Source organism: Lissotriton vulgaris, chromosome 8 (assembly GCF_964263255.1).
Source record: "Lissotriton vulgaris chromosome 8, aLisVul1.2, whole genome shotgun sequence".
Lineage (NCBI taxonomy): Eukaryota > Metazoa > Chordata > Amphibia > Caudata > Salamandridae > Lissotriton > Lissotriton vulgaris.
The window spans coordinates 857,687,716-857,709,495 of record NC_141696.1 but is presented as its reverse complement, the minus strand read 5'-3'; positions in this window follow the sequence as shown (position 1 = coordinate 857,709,495).

The following is a 21,780-nucleotide window of genomic DNA, read 5'->3' as shown; positions in this document are numbered from 1 at the left end:
TTGAGCGGGACAAATGCGCCGGAGCGCAAAAAGACCTCAGCCACATCATCGCCATCGGCGCTGCTGGCCCGGAACTGCTAATCCCGGCAGCCTCTGTGGCGGCGTGCTACCAGCGACGTCATAGGAGCGCCAGGAGGCACATAAAGACGCCCGAGCACCAGCGAGCGGGGGGGAACTCACCTGGTTTGCTGGGGGACACTCTGCCTGCCGAATCCACCGCCGAGAGTCACATCGAGCGGGACAAGTGCGCCGGAGCGCAAAAAGACCTCAGCCACATCATCGCAATCGGCACTGCCGCCCCGGGACTGCTAATCCCAGCAGCCTCTGCGGCGGCGCGCTACCAGCGACGTCATAGGAGCCCCAGGAGGCGCATAAAGACGCCCGAGCACCGGCGAGCGGGGGGAACTCACCTGGTTTGCTGGGGGACACTCTGCCTGCCGAGTCCACCGCCGAGAGTCACATTGAGCGGGACAAGTGCGCTGGAGCGCAAAAAGACCTCAGCCACATCATCGCCATCGGCGCTGCCGCCCTGGGACTGCTAATCCCGGCAGTCTCTGCGGCGGCGCGCTACCAGCGACGTCATAGGAGCGCCAGGAGGCGCATAAAGACACCCGAGCACCCACCTCGCGGGATGCGGGCGGGACGCCGGGCGAAGCCCGGGCAAAGGGCGGGCCCTCTGTGGCCCTCAGAAGCCAGAGGAGGTCGGGGCGGGCGCACCCCTCTAACATCATCAACTAAGGTACTTTAACTACCTCTGACTGTCTTACTTTGTGGATGTACTGTGGCACACTTATATCCTCTTTCCACATATGCACTGAGAGGGTCAACACGCAGACATATACCTAATTGACTTGCACTTTACTATATGGTACACGGCCCACTACATTATTTTGCATCAATCGTCTATTGACCTGCTTGAATAGAACTGTCATTAGAATTTATACTGTGAATTGATTAGCATATTAGTATTTCTTCAATATGTCTCCAAGGGGCAGTCGTAGTAAAACTGCAGCTGGGGGAGCCTCAGTGATTGGCCCTATAGACAACTTTATAACCAGGGCCAACGATGCCTTAGACCAGGGTATTTTACTTTTGGAACGTAGGGTTTCGCAAGATCTAGCCCGAGTTAAACGTTCATCCCTTGGTCTTATTGCATCTGCAACCACACCTACCCAGGCTAGGTCTAGTAACATTAGACCCTTAATTGATGTACGTGCTGATATCCACACTATAACAAATGAGGTAAATCTATCTGCTTCAATCCCATTGATAGATTCTGAGACAGATACAAGTACGGATCTGGAGAAAACTCCCAACTTACCTATTAATCCCACCCCAGAAGATATATCTGTAGACAGCACGAGGCAACTAAGAGGTAGACGGGAGGGTGCTATTAAAAAACAAGCGCAACACGCATCAAAGTCCTGCACATCTAAGGCTAGAAAACACAGTATGCCCAAAAGAAAGACTAGGAAAGGCGCCAATCCTAACCCCCATTGAAGCACGAGCAGGACAAAGGAGACTATTGAGGAAGACAGTGAGGAGCATCAAGGGGGGATGTTAGGCACGGATGGCAAACTTGATGCCAACACTGCAAACGATCGCATGCTGGAAAGAATGGGTGAACTACTTAGCATCTATTTGTCACCTATAGAAAGTAGGCTCACTCGTATAGAAAAGCAACTAGCTGAATTAAGTATTCCCATTAAGAACATATCTAGAGAAGGTGCTCCCAATGGCGTGGGAGCTAAATTAAGTTCCACTAAACCTGCAGGCACCAAACTAAAGAACCCCCAAGCGCCAACTATAAATACAATACTTAAACCCCCGCAGGTCCCAGATAAAGGGACCATTGTTAACCAGTCAGTAGTTAACTCTAGTATCACTAATGTAGCATCAGAGCCAAGGAAGGACCAAAATACTAAACAATTGAAGGGGATCTCTATGAGCCAACCCCACAACCCTTCAAATGATTCCCTTATGGTTCAGCCCCCCAAAAAACTACTAGGCTGATTCCATCACGTATTAATCTACCACCTGAGTGTGGGGCATACGTGTTGGTCCTAGTCAATGTTTCAAAATTAAGGAAGGACCAAGAAGAAACCCCTATATCCCTCAAAAACAAAACCTTACACTGGCTAATTGCAAATTGTAATTTTCCCTTAGAAGGGGCAAGGGAGATTATCCACACCCAGAGAGTGGGCTGGATAGGCCCACTGAGGAAAAAGTTTGAGGGGGACTGCGTAACAATAAATTAAAAAAAAACCCAATTGGCGGAAAAAACATTGGCTAGCGCCCCATTACCCTCACCATGGGAATTTAATACTACTCTCCTTACATTAGGCTATTTTTACAGACACCTGATATCCCCTAAACAAACTATGGCGAATAATTTCGCCATTCCACACCAGGATTTGAACTTTGGAGCAAGGATTAAATCACCGCTTTTTTCCCAGAACCAAGGTTTTAACTACTTGAATGGCCACACCTGGCGTCATCAGGCCCCAACGCCAGCACATCCTCTACATCCTCTGCATTATCCGCAATTTCCAACTATGCCCCACTATGACTACAGAGAAAGGCCATATCCAGCATTTACCTCCAACCAATTTACACTGATGAATGAAGCTAGGCCACTATTTAATATCCCCACTCATAATCGGTTCGAATACTTTTCTAATCTAGATGAGCAGGACTGACTGGATAAAACGGCCGATAGTAATATCAGTAGTCAAGTTACAAATAACAGACATGAGGGACACTCAGCATTAACTGAAGAATGTTTGAATCAGAATAGCCCAGCGAATTATATGAATATTAACAGTGCCTCTCTTGTTGTTGTTAACACTATTAAGGATATACCGAGGAGTGTTGGGAGTAAGCCCATTAAGCATTGTAGTACCCATGGGTTATCAATTCTCAGCTGGAATGTGGCAGGCCTGGAATCTAAGCTTTCGTACCCCGCATGAGCTGAGATAATTGAAGGCATGGATATTCTTATGTTCCAAGAGACGTGGGCTGTTGGGAATTTATATATAGAGGGTTACCACTGCTTCAGCATAACATCACCCAAACCTAGCTTCGGCCGAGCAGTGGGTGGCCTGTTCATTGGGATTAAGATCTTGGCAGGTGGTTCAATTAGAGACTTGTCCAGCGATAATCCTAATATTCAAATCCTTGAATATAAACTAAAGTCAAAGACCAAGATTTATTTAATTCATTTTTATAATAATGATTTTTATTATGTACCGAATAAGAATTTTCTGGCACTGTCAAAGGCTTTAAGTAAATTGGAATGTACTTTAACATTAGATACAGAGTCAGGAATTCTAATAGGGGGTGATTTTAATGATAAATTAACAAAGAGACATGGGATCGAGGATGGGATTTACCAAGACCAAGCGGAACGCAGGGGCACTGAATTAGCTAATATATTAATTGAATTTGCCCTTGATGACGCTATGAGAACAGGTTATAGTCCTAGTTCCCCCCACGCCCCCACGTTTATAAGTAGAGATAGCAGCTCCACTATTGACTATATATTCATGTCACCCCTCTTAATAGATTGTATAGTAAAGACTACTGTGGTGGTGACACCTTTCAGCGATCACAATCCATTGATAGTAACCTTGAATCTCGCACCCAGCCCTGTTTTTAAGAATCTGAATGGTGCAAGGGACATTACACCCTCAATTGACGGCCTACGGCTAAAATGGAGGGGAGTTGACTGTGGGGCAATTTTAGATAGTGTACAAACCTTACACCCGCACTTGACTAAGTCTTGCCTGTCTACGAGTGGCAACCATGATAACATAATCGCTGATTTTGAAGTACTGTGTTCTACTATAAAAATTCTCTTGTCAGTCCCATTACCTAAGGAAGGTAAAGATCCAAGGTGGTTCGACTCAGCCTGCTCTTTGGCGAATAGGGAATTAAGAAAGGCACTTAATGCCAAACCTAGGTGTAAAGTGACCGTTCAAGCAGCCAGGAAACATTACAAAGCTAAAATATCAGAAAGAAAGGCAATACTGCTCTCCGAACAGTGGGAATCGCTGGTGATCAGCGCAAACCTGGGCGGCAGCGGTCTTTTTTGGGCCGCTGTCAGGAAAACAAGAAAAATGGGCAAGAAGCTTACACAAATTAGCTGCAACATAACAAGCAGTGTATGGGAGACCCATATCTCCAAAATTTATGCAGCTCCAACAGAGGAGCCGCCTATTTCAAACTTAGGACAATTGGGCGGCCTACAGATTGAAGCCCACGAAGTTGAGATAGCTATAAAAGAGAGCTTGGGAAACAAGGCGCCTGGTCCTGACAGTCTGCCCATAGACATTATCAAATACAATGTTGATTTATGGGCGCCAATACTCCTTAATGTTTTTAATAGCCTGCCAACAGCAGCTATGCCGGCCACATGGGCAACTAGTATTATCGTCCCAATTTTTAAAAAGGGAGTTTGGACAGAACCAGCTAATTACCGCCCAATCTCCCTTTTGGACAACACCCTAAAAGTTTTGGGACGTATGATCTACAATAGAGTACTTGAATGGACTGAAGACACAGACTTCCTGGATCCATGTTAGATGGGATTCCGGAGTGGGGTAGGAACAGTGGAGCAATGCCTGAATCTGAAACTAATAATTGATAAGTGTAGCATTGCTCGATCATCCCCTACCTACCTTGCTTTTATGGATCTTTCATCCGCTTTTGATCTAGTGAATAGATCCAAACTCTGGACAATCCTATCACACAATGGTCTAGATGATACCCTTGTCAGATTCCTTGCCTATCTCCACACTGACCTGAAAGCACGGGTCAGAATTGGGATGGGTGGCGAAGTCTCAGGAGCCATTGACATAGGCAGGGGGGTGAGACAGGGGTGCGTTTTAGCACCCCTGTGGTTCATTATCTATATTAATGGTCTATCCAACTTCCTGAAACAAGTCACCACGGATGTTCCGATAATCCTAGGGAAACCCTTACCAGTGCTTTTATACGCAGACGACGCGGTGCTCATGGCCCGCACACCAAATGCCCTTCATCTGCTTGTACACAGCTTCGTCCATTTCATGGAGGGTCTAGATTTGCGGGTTAATTTAAAAAAATCTTTTATTATGTCTTGTGGTCCCGGCAAAAGGAAACTCAACACTATACAGATAGGCACAGACAAACTAGAATCTGTTCCTACATTTCCCTATCTAGGGTTGGTTTTCGCTGCGAGTGGGCATCTGGCCCACGCCACGAGCAAGTTCTCGAAAGCCACCAATTCTGTTTTGAGTCTTCCCCGCCCAAAGAAAATCGGTGCCACTAAAGCCATTTAAAACATTTTTAAATTACAGTGCTCACCTGTTGCCTCGTATGGAGCGGAGGTTTGGGGGTCGGGAAGCAGCCATTGTATTCAACGGGAGGAAAGTCGCTTTTGTAGGAAAATGTTGGGCACCCCGATTTCATCCTCTGATTACATCTGCCATAGTGAATTAAACCGTCCATATATAAGTGATTTTATTAGAGCCAGACCAGCACTTTTTTGGATCAGAGTCTGGAGGAATAAAGCTGCCGTTCTTACACAAAATATCATAAAAGACTGTTTAAATTGTGATTACGGAATGGCGATTCCATGGCTCTCAGAAGTTTTTAAAACACTTAGTGCAGTGGATAGAGGCCATTTATTTACTGATCCTATGTTAATTGAATCCAAGGATAAAGCCGAGGTTAAAAACGCACTGTATGCACTTTACAATACTGAACGGATAGGAAGAGAATTGCAGAAATCAACTGTTGTAAAATATTTAGGGAATGAACTGTGTAGACAACCCCTCCCGCCCTATCTCTCCCTTCCTATGACTAGCTGGGAGAGATCACTTTTGTTTCGTTTAAGGGTGGGTACAGTGAAATTTTTGTTGTCTTTTCCTTTGTGGTATCGTCATAGTACTGATTTCAATCCGTGCCCCTGTGATGGTGTCAGTTCACAGGATGATTTGCACTTCCTATTCTTTTGTAAATTTTATCTCAGATATATTAAATGGTTTTTAACTCCCTATTTTAAGAAACATAGACCACTCTCACTTAATGAGTCGTATATAATGTTGGTTTCCCTGGATTCTGACGAACTAATTTTCCGCACCAGTACTTTTTAAGACTGAGTACACGAGTGCGCAAAATGATGGAAAATCCCTGAAATCAGAAATTAGTCTTACTGGAGCTGAACTGTATGGAATTTTAAATTATGAAATTTTAAAATTATAAATTCTTTGTATGTATGTATATTGTAAGGATTTGTTGTTTTTAACTGCGGTACTTTTATGAATTTTATGAAATTCGAATAAAGGTCTTTGGAACTTGAACTTGAACATTGTTAAAATTGGTGGGGGCGCACAATGTACAAAGTACAAGACAAGTATATTTGGTTTTCAGAAACAGTCCTTCTTTATTTATCAAAGTTCATTAAAAAGCACTCATAAATGAAATTAAAAAAAGATCAGCCTACGCGTTTCACTCCCCTAGGGAGCTTCTTCAGGGCAGAAAGCGATTAGGTCACTATATTGGCACTTGAGGAATCTTTTTCGTCCTCTTGAATTAGTGTAAACTGTCAACTTATGAAATGATTATGCTATATTGTTGTTGTAAATCTTCAGCAAGCCTTATTAAGTGCCTGTTTGGAAAAGCGAGAGGTTCCTGTATCCAAACCTGATGAATTTCCCTCAATCGACGTGTACCGGCAAGGATGGTCCCAGGGCCTTCCAAAAAGGCATCTAATAAGGCTTGCTGAAGATTTACAACAACAATATAGCGTAATCAATTCATAAGTTGACTCCTCGCCACAATATTACAAGCCTTCCCATTGAAGATCGCTCACACCACTATTCCTAAGAAGACTGTGTCCCAGGACATACACATCGGCTTGCCTGTGAGCTATCTCACTGAAGGTTTATCAAAACGCGGATGGGAGTTGTTTTGGAACTAACGGCTAATATTGGCCAGTTTACACTAATTCAAGAGGGCGAAAAAGATTCCTCAAGTGCCAATATAGTGACCTAATCGCTTTCTGCCCTGAAGAAGCTCCCTGAGGGGAGTGAAACGCATAGGCTGATCTTTTTTGAATTTCATTTATGAGTGCTTTTTAATGAACTTTAATAAATAAAGAAGGACTGTTTCTGAACACCTAATATTCTTGTCTTGGACTTTGAACATTCTTCCACTGGTACATCTCCTTTTGTTGGCTTGTACGGTTATGTCCCCAATACCATACCAGTCATATTACCTAAGATAAGTTCTGACACACCAGCTGTCCGGAATACTGTTCTCCATATGCAACACATACATCAGCAACTTCAGAATAATCTTACTAAGGCTAAACAAAACTATAAACTACAATATGATGAACATCGTTGACTCTGCCCACTCTACCACTCAGGAGACAAAGTGTGGCTTTCCACAAAAAACTTTACCTTCAAAGTCAAGAATGTATTTCATCTAAAATTTATCGGCCTATCTATAGTGGTGCGCCAGGTTAACCCTGTTAGCTATAAGTTGAAGTTACCTGATTCATTACGTATTCACCCAGTGTTCACACTTCTCTTTTAAAACCTGCCAGTGACAAATGCCCAGAACGTCCAGCTCCTCTTTTGGTTCAAGGGAATTGGGAATATGAAGTACGTGACATTTTGGACTCAAAATTTAGGGGTTCTATTCTGTGGTATTTGATATCCTGGAAGGGATATGGCCCTGAAAACGACTCATGGGAACCTGCAAGGAATGTTCATGCTCCACGTTTAGTGAGATGCTTCCACCTCCATTATCCTCAAAAGCCGGGCCCTAGACCGCGCTGGGGAGGGGGAAGTACTGTCTAGGGCGGCACACGGTGTAGGGCCCGCCCCATCTAATTGTATTTCTAACGCACGTCGGAAGTGTATGCATATACCAGTATGTCTGAAAGTACGTTGTGTGAAAATGCATGAGGCAGCCATGGTAACACAACGATGGGGTTGGTGTTTCCCTTATTGATCACATGTCTTGGTTGCATTATATGATTAGTCCTTATTTCATGTCTTTTTTTTATCATGCACATGTTCTGGATGCTTTCTCTGTTTGCCTTTCAATTCCTTTCATAATGCCCCTGAAGTTTATCCCTTTTGTTGACATTCAGAGGGGGTTTCTTGTGGGAAGACATTTCCCAGCATGCTTGTGTAAACAGCACGAAGAGCGTAGCAACTCCTACGTCAGTGGCCACGCCCTCTCTCTTGTGCTCACTATTCCTTTGGAGTTCCTGAGTACGGATCTCTTATCTTTCTGTTCCGACTTCGTTTGTATTGCCGGTATTTCAGGTGAGCTCATTAGCCTTGGAGGCTTTCCGGGGTAGAGCTCTTTGTGTTGGGGGGCTTTTGACTACATCGGCGGATTCCTTGGACGTGCTGCAGTTCTCGGGCATACGCCGGCTCCCGCAGAGATTTCCCCAACATTGGAGCAATCTCCTTTTGATGAACACTTACAGAGTAGGTCGTGCTCTGTCCAGTGAGAGTGCTTAAAAATCATACAAAGTTACGCATTCTATTTAGTCTGACCACATTTGCATATTTATTTTGATTTGAGCGCATTAATACAGCTCTAGTACTTTTGACAGCATTTGCATAGCATTTTGAATCATTAGACTATAGAACGTGAGGAGAAGCTAAAGAGAGTTGTTCTAAAGGGAAAAGCTCACAAAAAAAAGCTACGTTCAATTGTGAAAGTATAATTGATACGCAGAACGATTTATAAGCATTATTTACTAAATCTACATGAGTAATTGCAACTGTCATTTTTGAGTGTTGTTAACTCTTTTACATAATGACAGAGATATGAAGAGTAGTTAACTCCTATGTATAATTTGATTTATCGGTGCAAAGTAAAGAAAACTCAGAGGCTCCCATTTAGAGAAAATATTGTTAGCATTTTACCTGTGACTAACTTTTCCTTTTCAGATCTCCTTCCCAGCTGTTTCCATCCTAATTTCCCTTCCCCACGTTCGATCACTTCAAAAGTCTGTTGTACTCAAATCAGAGTTGAAGGTATCGAGAGATGGGTCCATTGTATCTTCGCGTCCAGATCCTGAGGAAGGAAGTGCGCCCTGACAATTGGTGGTGGTATTGATATTGGTAGTGGTATTCGTACTGTGGTGGTAGTATTGGTGATGGTATTGGTGGTGGCGGTATTGATGATGGTATTGGTGGTGGTGGTATGAGTGGTGGTATCGGTAGTGGTATTGGTGGTGATAGTGGCGGTATTGGTGGTGGTGGTATCGGTGATGGTATTGGTGGTGGCGGTATTGATGGTGGTATTGGTGGTGGTATTGATGGTGGTGGTATTAATGGTAGTATTGGTAGTGATATTGGTGGTGATAGTGGCGGTATTGGTGGTGGTGGTATTGGTTGTGGTGGTATTGGTATTGGTGGTTGTCGTATTGGTGGTGGTGGTATTAGTGGTGGTGGTGGTACTTGCGGTATTGGTGGTGGTGGTATTGGTATTGGTGGTGGTGCTTGTGGTGGTTTTATTGGTGGTCTTGGTGGTGGTGGTATTGGTGGTGATGGGGGTTGTGGTATTGGTGGTAATGGTGGTATTAGTGATAGTGGTGGTATTGTTAGTGGTATTGGTGGTGGTGGTATTGGTGTGGCACTGGTGGTGGTGGTGGTATTGGTGGTGGTTGTAGTGGTGGTGTTATTAGTGGTGGTGATATAGTTGGTGGTGGTATTGCTGGTGGTGGTATTGGTGGTGGTGGTATTGGTGGTAGTGGTATTGGTAGTGTGGTGGTGGTATTGGTGCTGGTGGTATTAGGGGTGGTATGGGTATTGGCAGTGATATTGGTATTGGTGGTGGTATTGGTTGTGGTGGTTTTGGTGCTGGTGGTATTGGTGGTGGTGGTGGAGGTGGTGGTGTTGGTGGTATTGGTGGGGGTGTTGGTATTGGAGAGTGGTATTGGTGGTGGTGGTGGTGATATTGGTGGTGGTGGTATTGGTGACGGTGTTGGTTGTGGTTTTGGTGGTGTTGGAGATGGTGGTTTTGATGGTAGTGGTGGTATTGGTGGTAGTATTGGTGGTGGTGGTGGCATTGGTGGTGGTATTGGTGGAGGTGGTGGTATTTATGGTGGTGGTATTCATGGTGGTATTGATGGTAGATGTTTTGGTGGTAGTGGTATTGGTGGTGGTATTGGTAGTGATATTGGTGTTGGTAGTGGTAATGGTGGTGGTATTGGTGGTGGTATTGGGGGTGGTGGCAGTATTGGTGGTGGTGGAGGTTTGATGGTATTGGTGATGGTGGTAGTGGTGGTGGTGGTATTGGTGGTGGTGGTATTGGTGATGGTGGTGGTATTGGCATTGGTGTTGGTAGTGGTATTGGTGGTTGTGGTATTGGTGGTGGTGGTATTGGTGGTGGTGAAGGTGGTGGTATTGGTGGTCGGAGAGGTTTGGTGGTGGTATTGGTGGTGGTGGCAGTGGTGGTAGTGGTGGTGGTAGTGGTGGTATTGGTAGTGGTATTGGTGGTGGTATTGGTGGTGGTGATATTGGCGGTGGTGGTGGTGGTATTGTTGTTAATAAAACAGGCTTTTGAAAACAACCCATCAGGTGGCTTTAGTACAGATGACATGTAACACAGATGTGCTGTAGTCAGCTTCGGCCCATTAGCACAGGATAGTGTGCTACCTGGAATTCACATGACTTAATTTGCTCATCATTTCTAAATCCTTGAGACAGACACAAGATAATACCGGGTGAAAGTGATTTACAGCAGGCATCAGTGATACGGGGGCGGTGTGCTGCTTAAAAAAAACACAAGTGGTTTCAGCTGAAGCAGCGCTTGTCCGGCCTGTAGTAAGAGGAACTCAATGAAGTAAATAGTGCCTACAGACTAAATAACAGGTCCCGTGTAACAACCGAAGTAAAAGGGCCAGTCGCCATGGGAGGGTACAAATGGAGACATGGTGGTACTAAGGAGGGACTAACAAGCCTATTAACGAATCCAAAGGCAGCAATTACCAAGGCCAATGGCACAAGCCAATGAAAAATATGGGAGGACAGTGGGCACGGCTTCTCTCCTATACTCTACTACAGCAGTCTTGCAGAGTGAGCAGTGCTTGTACACTGCTGTTAGGCTCAACCTAAAAAAGCAGTGCACAGTGTAAGGGCACTGGGCAAGGTAAGGAACACTTAAGCCTTGCTCTAGGGTAGGGACAAACACACGAAGAGGAAGTAAAGCTGAAACTTGCTGGCCAGAGAGAAGCAAGGACGTGTGAGCGATGATGAACCCAACACGCTGAGTATGAAATGAAAATGAAATACCAGCATTTGTAAAGTGCACAGCTACTTCTGGAAAGGTGTCCCAGCGCTGGGGGCCCTCGGGAAGATTAAGTGAGCTATTGCCCAGATCCACATGGTGCTGAGCTAACCCGCCACCGGCACTGGGGATCGAACCCCGTGGTCCAGAGTCAGGCACCCTGGCCGCTGCATCTCACCTCTTCCACCTCTTCCAAGGGTAGTCTAAATGAAGCAAGTGTTTACCAATTGACAGCACATGCACTGTCTCAGGCGAGGCCAAAAGTATAGGGTGTGGAGGGTAGAGGAAAAACTATGAAACAGGCAAAGGTGCCTTCCAAACATACTAAGGCCTTAAAATAACTACCAGTGCACTCAACAAATGTGTGTTCTGCCTGAGGTGAAACAGCATTTATCTTCAGCCTTTACCATACAGTTTTCCCTATGCAGGTAATTTTTATGAAATAACATAGTTTTTATGATAAGCAAATAAAAATTTTTAGGATGTAGGGATGTAAGAGTGAAAAGGAGGTAAGAGTCACATTTGGGGTGAGTAGGCATATAGGTAGTGAGGGCAACTTGAGGGTTGAGGGGTGGTTAGAGGTAAATGGAGATGGGGTGACTTGAGTGTTGAGGCATGGGCAGAGCTAAAGGGAGGCGAGTGAGACTTGAGGGCTGAGGGGTGATAGAGGGAAAGGGGTGTGAGTGTGACTCGAATGTTGAGGGGTGGGGAGCGGTAAAGTGCAACAGAGGGTTCAGAGGTGAGCAAAGGTTACCACAGCTCAGGGTGACTTGAGGGCTCAGGGGTAGTTAGAGGTGATGTAAGGTGCAGTTGACTGGAGGCTTAATTAAAAATCAGATTGAATATTAAAAATAGATGGAAACATTTTTTAAAAGCAGGCATGAAAAAAAAATTATTAGACTGATTTAAATAAGCAAACTGTTCTATTCAAGCACTTTATTTCAGGTTGGATTGCACTATTTTTACATTTGCACTTTACACTTAAGTTTGCGGATTTTGCACATTGTCTCTATCATGTTGGACTGTACTGTATTGCACTTGCACTTTATGATCAAAGTTTGCGATTGCTACACACTGACTGTATTTAAAAATGTAATCAATATGTTGTGAAATTATGGAGTATAATAATGCCTGCTTTAGGGTTTTGTGTATCTAAAATTTTTTACCCCCTTTTTTAATTCGCTCCTTAATCATGTTTTATCTTTGTGTATTTCAGTTTACAGAAGAAGCTTCTTTTCTAAACCTGTATTTAATTCCATTGTTTAAAACTCCTCATTCAAGAATTGTATTTTAACCTCTTTCTGCTCAATAAAAACTTTATGAAAAAAAAAGAGACATTGACTTCTTGAATGTGGTACTATACATAGCCGGCAAGAAAATTGGCTCACGTCTGTTCAGAAAAACAACAGTTTGTAACTCTATCTAACATGCTCCTCAACGCATAGATTAATGCTATTCTTCTGGGAGAAATGACAGGAATGAGACGTAATTGCAATGACGAGAAGATCTTTCTGCAGGAATTGAAATTACTTGAAGATTGTTTTACACAGAGGGGATACTCTGACAAATCCTTGCTTCATGCTGGAAGCAAGATTATGATTAAACATGAGACTCTATTTTGAGAGATAATAAAACTAGCAAACAAAGGAAACAAAAACTGACACTGATCACTAGCTACAGTACAAAAAGCCATGAAATTTCCAAGGCGCAATAAACATTGGCATCTTTTAACTCTGGATACTACACTGTCCAAATTCAGTGCAAAAACCCAATATTATACACAGTAGGGGCACCACTTTGCGGAACATTCTGTATGCCTGTTTAATTCCACCCATCACACATGGGAGAACATGGCTACCTGAAAGACCTAGAGGTTTTTACAAGTGCATACAATGCAATGTCTGCCAATTTTCTGCTGACAAAACCAAAAGGTTTCCAAACAACACACCTAGGAAACATTACATACCACAATTCATGAATTGCAACACTAAATTCGTAGTGTACTGTATTACATGCCAATACGGTGGCAGCATCATTAGACCACTATGGGAACACATGCAGGAACACCTAAGAGCCATTAAAAAGAATCATCCTAACTGTCCGCTGGCAGCACACTACAACGTAGCTCACGCCTCATCGGAATTATTAACATCAAGTTTCATGGAATATCCCATGTGAAATGTAATCCCAGAGGGGAAACATACACCTAGAAGACTGGAGTCCAAGTGGATAACCAACCTACGAGCTATAGATCAGGGCCTAAACATGGACAGGGAACTGTGTGTGTTCCTCAATGATTAATAATGTTCTGCTAATTCTACAAACTTTATGCTGTGTTCTTCTAAATACACTGGTATTATCGCTCTGTACAGTTTATTTGGATCTTGTTGCGATGAAAAGACTGTCACAGATATAACATTTCCAACTTGTAGTCAGTTTCTTTGGTCTCTTTGTACATGACCTTTATCCCCTTCAGGAGTCTACTCACTGTATAATCAGTTTACAGGGACTGAAAGATCCATTTGTATGTATTTTATAAGTATGCAGCAATTTAAAATATATTTATGTGTCTACATGAAACACAATAACAATAATCTTCCTCAAAGATTAAGATGTACGGATACTAACATGTATTTATCTTATCTTTTCACTCTTTAGTCTTCCATTATTTACCAACTGAATATTATCTATCTCACCTTGGATTTTTTTTTCAATTCTTACTTCCACATGAAGTACGTATCATTTATTCAGACTGCGACCGGGTAACTAAAAAGTTACATCGGAATCCCCCTTTTAACTTATTATTCTGATTAGTTTATATCAACACAGTAGCGTGTCTCTGAAACCCTTAAGGATGCAATATACAGCACATTGTTTTGCTTTTACCTAATACATACATATATCGTGTTGGCTTACTCTTCCACACCCCTTTCATCTCTTTCGTGTCACATCGCAATATTTACTATGTCAATATAGGCGATGTCTTTTTGGAGGTACTACGTACAAAACAGATATCCTTCATATCTTCTGAAATCCATTCCACTGTTTAACAACAATAAATATGACTCATTACGCTATAATGCCTCATTCACACTTTAATATGGCCATCATTTTTTAAACTACAATCTCAGGGACTCTGCTTCCGATAGTCCCTTTTCTCTTTTCAATACAGTTACATACAACTTGTTCTAACAAATTTCAGGCATACATACAGCCTTAGTCCTAATTAACCCTTGATTTTTCTGAAGATCACTATTTAATTTCTCCTTCATACTCAAACCACCAGATGTCACATGGAAAACTGAAACCATGACTTCACATTTCTTCACTCCCTTTCCGTCTCTTTCACCACACGGGTTGTGGATCCTCTCTATAACATTGCATTGCACTATGAAGCTAATTACATTATTTATTTTGTGTCTTGCTTGTTCCATTTTCTTCTTTCCTCTTCTTACTTCATATTTTCCTCTTTTGTCTGTTATTTCCTTTTTCTCTACTTTGTTCAATTAAATTGATTATTCTAATCTGTGATCTATTTGTAAACTTCTTACAGTGTTGAAATAGTCACTGTGTGACAAAAGACATGTTGGCTGTTTCTGAAGAAAAAAAAATTGTAACCTTTGACTGTACTGAAGCCTACAACTTTCCACATGGATAATAAACTATGCTTTGTTTTGGAATGACAAGTCCTTAATGTTTGGACCTCATATTATTTTCAACACTGTTAGAGTGCTTGGGTTATCTGAAATAATATTTATGTACATTCTGTGTCTTTTAGATCCAGTGTGTAAATCACACCTTGGGTAGTAGGGTGTTCATAACCTGATAGTACCATATCTTTATACTGTTAGTAGTGTTTTATACTGTACCCATGACAAACACTGTTCTTCCTTTGATATGAAGTGCGAATAACGAAACCACTATTACCCCTGTTTTTAGGTCTCGGGCCTAGCGTACACTGCAGAAGCAGTGTGGCTAGCCAGAGTCCTTTTACTGGGGTTTTGAAAATGGACCTAGGAATTCCACAGAGCAGTTTGTGTTATTTCCTAGGTCTATTTCCATTGGCCTTTGCGTGCGTGTAGTTTTGAAACAGGACACGCAATAGGCCATGGGCGCTTGCGTAGCTCCGTCCAAGGAACATGTAAAGAACCTCTCCTAGAGACTTATATAACATTAGGTAGCATATCCATCAATATTTATAAAACATCATTGTCCCAAACAGAACCAATATATAAGCAAAACATTTATTTTTTTCTCATTTTTCCAGTTCCATTGAAGAACACAAATTCATAAAAACATATATATATATATATAATTATATATAATACAGTAAATCAAATAGACACAACATGTAACCCCCCCTCAGACTCACACATTAAAACATCCTCTCAACCAATCACCACAAATTATACTACAAAGCAAAAGTGCAGTAACATAATCACAAAACCAGAAGGGCCTTAAACAAAAAATACAAACAAACAACAAAAAAAAGGGCCAACGCGCGATTCGGAAAGGGACAACAGATCTAGAAGTTCCTTTGTAAGGGCGCAAGGAGAGTCACAATTTATAGGAAAATTCTACACAAATTAGAATAACTTGGAAATTTTTAACACTTGATATCATCAGGACCACATTTTCAGGGATTGAATATTTGATGATGATGGTTCAACATGCAGAATACAAAGTCCGTGTCCTAATGGTAGATAACTTCGGTGCAAAAATTGTTATTAAATCAGCAAATTCTCGGGCACAAATTTGTCAAACGTCCGTTTATTAGTGTAAAAGTAGTGCAAGGGTTCTCAGTACTAGGGAGGACGACCGGGAGTAGAAAACCAGATAGCCCAATACAGGCTCTCTCAAGAATCCTGGGTCTAACGGGTTTAGAGGGCCCACAGCTCACGGGTCACCCACAGGTAGACATTGTCCTCGGTGGTGGGACAGCTGTCTGGTATGGTGGCTGAATGAAGAACGTCTGAGCGTCTCTCCACTATCCGCAAATGTGAGCTCCGCCCATGGCCTATTGGTGTCTGTTACGCGCACCAAAGGCCATATATCTTCAATTATGGCGACCAGACTCGACCGCCATAATTGAAGACATATGCTTGCAGTGGCGCACGCATGGCACGGCTGCTTCTTTTTTGGATCCATTTCACAGGGGAGCAAGTGTCTTCTGCAACCTGCCACTGCGCACTGGTTTTCATCGCTTTTCTCAGGATATGAGGAAATGTTTAGAAAATTCAGCCTGCTCGCCAGGACCTGACTCACGTTTTTATTAAAGACAACTTGTGTTAAATCTGACTCCACAAAATAACCCGGCCGCGTGCCCCTCCTGCCGAAGCTGCTGCTCTGAAGATTTCCAGTCGGTTGGCTGGGTTTGTCTTTACCACTGAAGACCTTCCTAAATTCTCGCTGCGTGCAAATGTTTTTTTCTGTTTACACATCAAAACCGCTGGTTGCAACTGGATTTGTGCAGCCACCCATTCTCAGGGTCCAGAGATGTCATTTGTGGTTTCTGACATCCGTGAGGAGGACAGGTTTATTGGTGCAAAGAAGGGTGCTTGGACAAACTATGCCGAAAGAGTGGGGCATGGCAGTTTTTACCCCGCACCATAAAAAGTATGCTCCCTCCCCCAACCTCAGCAGTAAAATGGACACTTGGGCGTAACTTTAAGGATATTGTCCGGTCTTCGCCTCTTTGCTGGGGGAACGGATTCTCCGTGGTATTTTGAAGTGCTAGAAAAGCATCTGCATTGAGGCACAGACTAGCCTGCCAGAAAAAAGTAAGCACTAGTGCGCTAACCGTGCTTTCTTGAGCTAGCGCCAAAATGTCCAATCTCTTGGGCAGATTTACAAGCGCCAAGTTTGCGTCACTTTTCCCATGTAAATGATGCAAAGCGGCGCAAGGGCCTTGTAAATAAGCCCCTCTGTACCTTAAACCCAGGCCCTGAGCAGCAGGCGTGTTTACTAATACCTCATTCTTCTTTGAATGCCAGCCCAAAAAAATAAAGCCCAATGGGATTCCTACTTGACTTTCTCTGTCCAGGCCCAAATGGTAGACCCGGTGATCCATTCATGGCTGTTGAGTGCCGGGTCACGTGCCCCAAACCACTCCTAGGATCCTTAACGTTTAGGCAAAATATCTGCAACTCCTGTGTGCGCTATGTTTCTTGAATAAAAGCTATTATATTAAAAACCCAAAGCTCCGTCTCTGCACTGTACATAAGTCCTGAGAAAAGCACACACATTGCATAGGAAAAGTGTCAAGAATTTTTATCCGGAGCCGGTGTTTTTAGGGACTCCGTCAAGTGGCGTCAGTCTCTCCTAAAAACTTGACTGTTTATTTATTGCACTTGTTAGGGATGCCGTGAAGATGTTTGGGTGGCGCAGAGAGGTGATTGCTGGCTCAAGATTATTATATATATTTTTTTAATTGTATTTATTGAGGTTTACATATTAATAAAGATATTTCTTGCTTCTTTTAGCTGAGCAACATGAATAGTACATGACATAGATGCATACTTGAAGCACTTACATAAGGAGGAACAAAAATATGGAATTCAATCCACTTGTAAACAAAAAAGAACCACAGTAGTGTCTTCAAAAAAACACAGCGGGTACAACTATATGTCATTAATGCCTTAAAACAGATGCCAGGTTGATTACTCAATGTGACCCCAAGAACCAGTGACGTGTTAGCTGCCAGCATTGACAATAACAGTGAGGTGTCTGCAGTATCAGGGACCGAGTCAGAGGCCGGCAGAGCCTTTCTGGCTCAAGATTATTTCTATGCGAGAAAAATGGCGACGACTGGCCCTAGCATGTCCTTACTCCAAGTGACTGCCTGGATGTGATTGGCTTGAGCCTGCAGTGATGCACTAGAACTGAAGTCTAACAAGGTTTGTGTGCAGTTTGAGGAAAATGAAATTTTACATGGCCAATGTGTCCCCTGCGTGTACCCCAACGTTTAGTGTATGTGCATGTCACCCATGCATTTTCCCTCTATGGCCTGCAATAATGATGCCTCTGCATTTGCGTCCCACATTGGGATGCCAGTTACCAAGTCCTCCATAAAAGAAGCGTCAATTTTGCACTGAGGCCCATGTGGCCTATGTATTTGCATTGTGCACTTTTAATATATCACGAAGAACCCATCTTTCCTTTTAGTGGCTCAGTCAGCCAGTCCCCGAATTGAGGTTTCATGCCTCCAGACACTCTGAGGGTTTCAGATACGTATCCCTGACCTCGCACACTTTTGGCTAAGCCGAGAGGGGCCCAGCCCGGGGTGCCAAGACAGTATTGTGCATAACAGTTATCTGCTTGCTCTACAGAATCACATTCCTGCCTGGTGAAGAAGGTAAACAGAACCCGTCTGCAGAGTTAGGGCCTAGCCTTTCTGTCTCCGTTTAAGTGATTTTCAGAGCTCGCATCCATAGAAAGCCCAAGGCCCCCACGCAATGAACGAAGAAATATATGCCCACACTGGCTCTTGGTGATGAGCGACCTTTGCTTCAGATAATACATCCCCGGACATAAGATATCAGATAATACCAGATGTGCTGGTCGTCCTGACACTGAAGGCCTCCCTACTAGACCGAAAGTCAGCTCCCCCCAGTCCCCCAGTTACACGTCAGTTGCACGTCATGATCAAGTTGCGCACACAAGTAGGGCGAAGTTCAAGCTGGCCATGCAACCCCCCTCCATGTATCCACCCACCTATGACTCACCTATGACTCCTCAAGTGAACACCCACATGTACGCCCTCATGCATGCCCACATGTTCTTATCTTTCTTTCTCTTGCTCTGCCTGGAGCGCTCCTCCCTGTGATGCGAAATTGAATGTATAAATATTGTACTCTGTGAATAAAGTTTAGAAGACCCTTCCTGAACCTTCGTGGTGATGGAACCGATTCTCCCCTAACTCGAGTTATTGAAATAAAGCCCTTTTGAATCGGACACCATGGACTCTGCCTCTCATTTAATGCATGACCCATTGTTTAACTATAGAAATTATGACAGGGTAATACTTTATTTACCACATAAATCTGGCGCCCGAACAGGGACAAATCCCCTTCCCCACGCGCCGGAGATGTAGGTCCAGCCCTTGCCCCCTTCTACAGCCGTGACGGACTTCAAAGTGTACACGCCAGCCGGACTTCCCGCTTACTCCCTCAGGCCCGCGGAGGAGGACGGACTGCGACCAGGCATCCACACGAGGCGGTGAGGATCGCGGATCATCCCAACCAGAGCCCAACCCGTGAGAGAGCAAGGTCCGAGGTTTCCAGAGGTCCACCTGTTCCGCGCATGCGCAGTATCAAGTATCCGATTCCTTCAAGTTCTGCTTCCCGGTGAGTACCACTATTGGGAACGCATAAAGTTAAAGACGGGTTCATTTATATGAACACGGTAAAGACGTGTCTCGTTCACACGGACACGGTAAAAACGGGTTCACTTTTGTGAACACGGTAAAGACGTGTCTCATTTATGAGACCGGTATGGTTGTGCTGTATTCCAGTGCATAAAGTTAACTGTTTTCAAGTACATGTTTTTTTAGTCCATGTATCAGTTAAACTGTATCTGTTTTGTGTTTTAGTGTGTTAGTGTGAATGATCGCATCAGTCAGACTATTTTGTTGTGTATTGTGTTTTCGTTAAGTTGGTTTCAACATGCCACTATTTTTGAAATTACGTCAGATAGGGACCAGAAAAGGCATACTAGAAGAGCCAGTTAACATCCCGCCTAGAGACACACCTGGTCATTAAGCACGGGCTAGATGCCATATTGTATTTAGACTTATGGGTAGATTACACGAAGGATTTAGAGGAGAAGTACAGATGGCCTGTCTCGGGAACGTGGGATTCTGAATGCATTATGAGAGTAGAGAAAGCGCTATGGAAAAAGAAATCAAGACCCTCTCAGAAAGATGCCATTGAGTTATGGCGCAAAGAATCACATAGGAGAACAGAGAAAGAATTCCACCAAGCAGAGAGAACTAACCAAGCAGCGGAAAAAGCCAAAGAAAAAGAACTGCGGGAGGAGGGGGAACGGGTCAAAGCAGAGCAGGCTGATAGAGAAAGAAATGCAGTCGTTGCTGGTATTTATCCCGTCCTCTCAGAAGAACTAGCTAGAGTGACCCCCTCAGAAACACCCCGTAGATCGCGAACGCAACCACCTGTACCCTATAGAGTACGTAGAATAAAGCCGACAGCATCCGAGGCTTTTATTTCCTCCTATCTAGAAGAGTCTCCACCGGACTACGCAAACGCCGATTTCCCTCCGCCCCCACCAGCGGATCAGCTCCAACAGTTCCAGCAGCTCGTGAAAGACGACGTGGGTCCCGGGGCTGTAGGAGGAGGGGGGCCTACTATAGATGTAGCAATCCCTCACTGTATATACGATCCAGAACCAGGAAAGGGCTCAATGCTCGTGATTTCACTAAGACTTAGACAGGCCGTCGCATATTTGGACAAATGACCAGATATGAAAGACCATCTAGATAAAATATACCGTTTCATTAGGACAGGGGAGGGACCCGAGTGTATAGCACAGGCCATCGAAAAGAGAAAGGTGGGGGTTAAGAACCACATCCTCCATTTTATTGTTAACTGCCTGATCAGGGAAAAAGACGAAGGAAACGGGGATGTAAAGCCTGGTTTGATAGAATGGAGTGATCACATAGATGCCGGACGGCATGACAAAATGGGACAGACAGACAGCATGATGAACAAAGTACAAAAGGAAATATTAGCAACACACAAAGGAGAGCCTGACGAGAAGGGTGAGTCATCAACGGAAGAGGTAGACGAGACGATAGACAAGATAAATTATGTAGGTAATGCACGACGGTTTGACAGGCCCAAGTGCCTCGACTACCGTAAACAGGGGCCGGCTATAAAAGAAAGATATTCCCTTGAAAATCTATTCCAAGCCACTGAAAAAGCACTAGATCGCCGAATAAAGAACGAGCGATCTCACACCCCACACGAAATGGAGTTGGCCCGGTCAGCCACCCAGTGGGTGTCCAATTCTAATATATATAGCAATGATATAGTGGCCCAGACATTCTTGAGCCTTCCGCCGAATGAACAGCGTTTGGCCGGTATTTACATGGTCCAACATTTAATAACGTTGTATGAGAGTCAATATTCCGATCCTGGTCAATTGTATAAATTACTGGACGACATAATTCTAGACAGATGGACTGGCCTGGGTACTGATTTGATTAACGTCATCCTGGATCAACGACATAAGTACTTAAATTCTCTGACCACATGCATGGTTCCCGCCCCACACCACGACAGAAAGCACCTATACGTAGACAGACAGAACCCCCTACGAGAGGTACATCCCGTCAAAGATGCAAACAATGTGTTTCAACGGGTGCATGTTTACACCCCCTTGACGAAATTAGAAATACTGGAAATGAAAAAGATGCTGCCTTCCCATGATAAAGATCCGGGGGGGTTTCACCGAGAATTA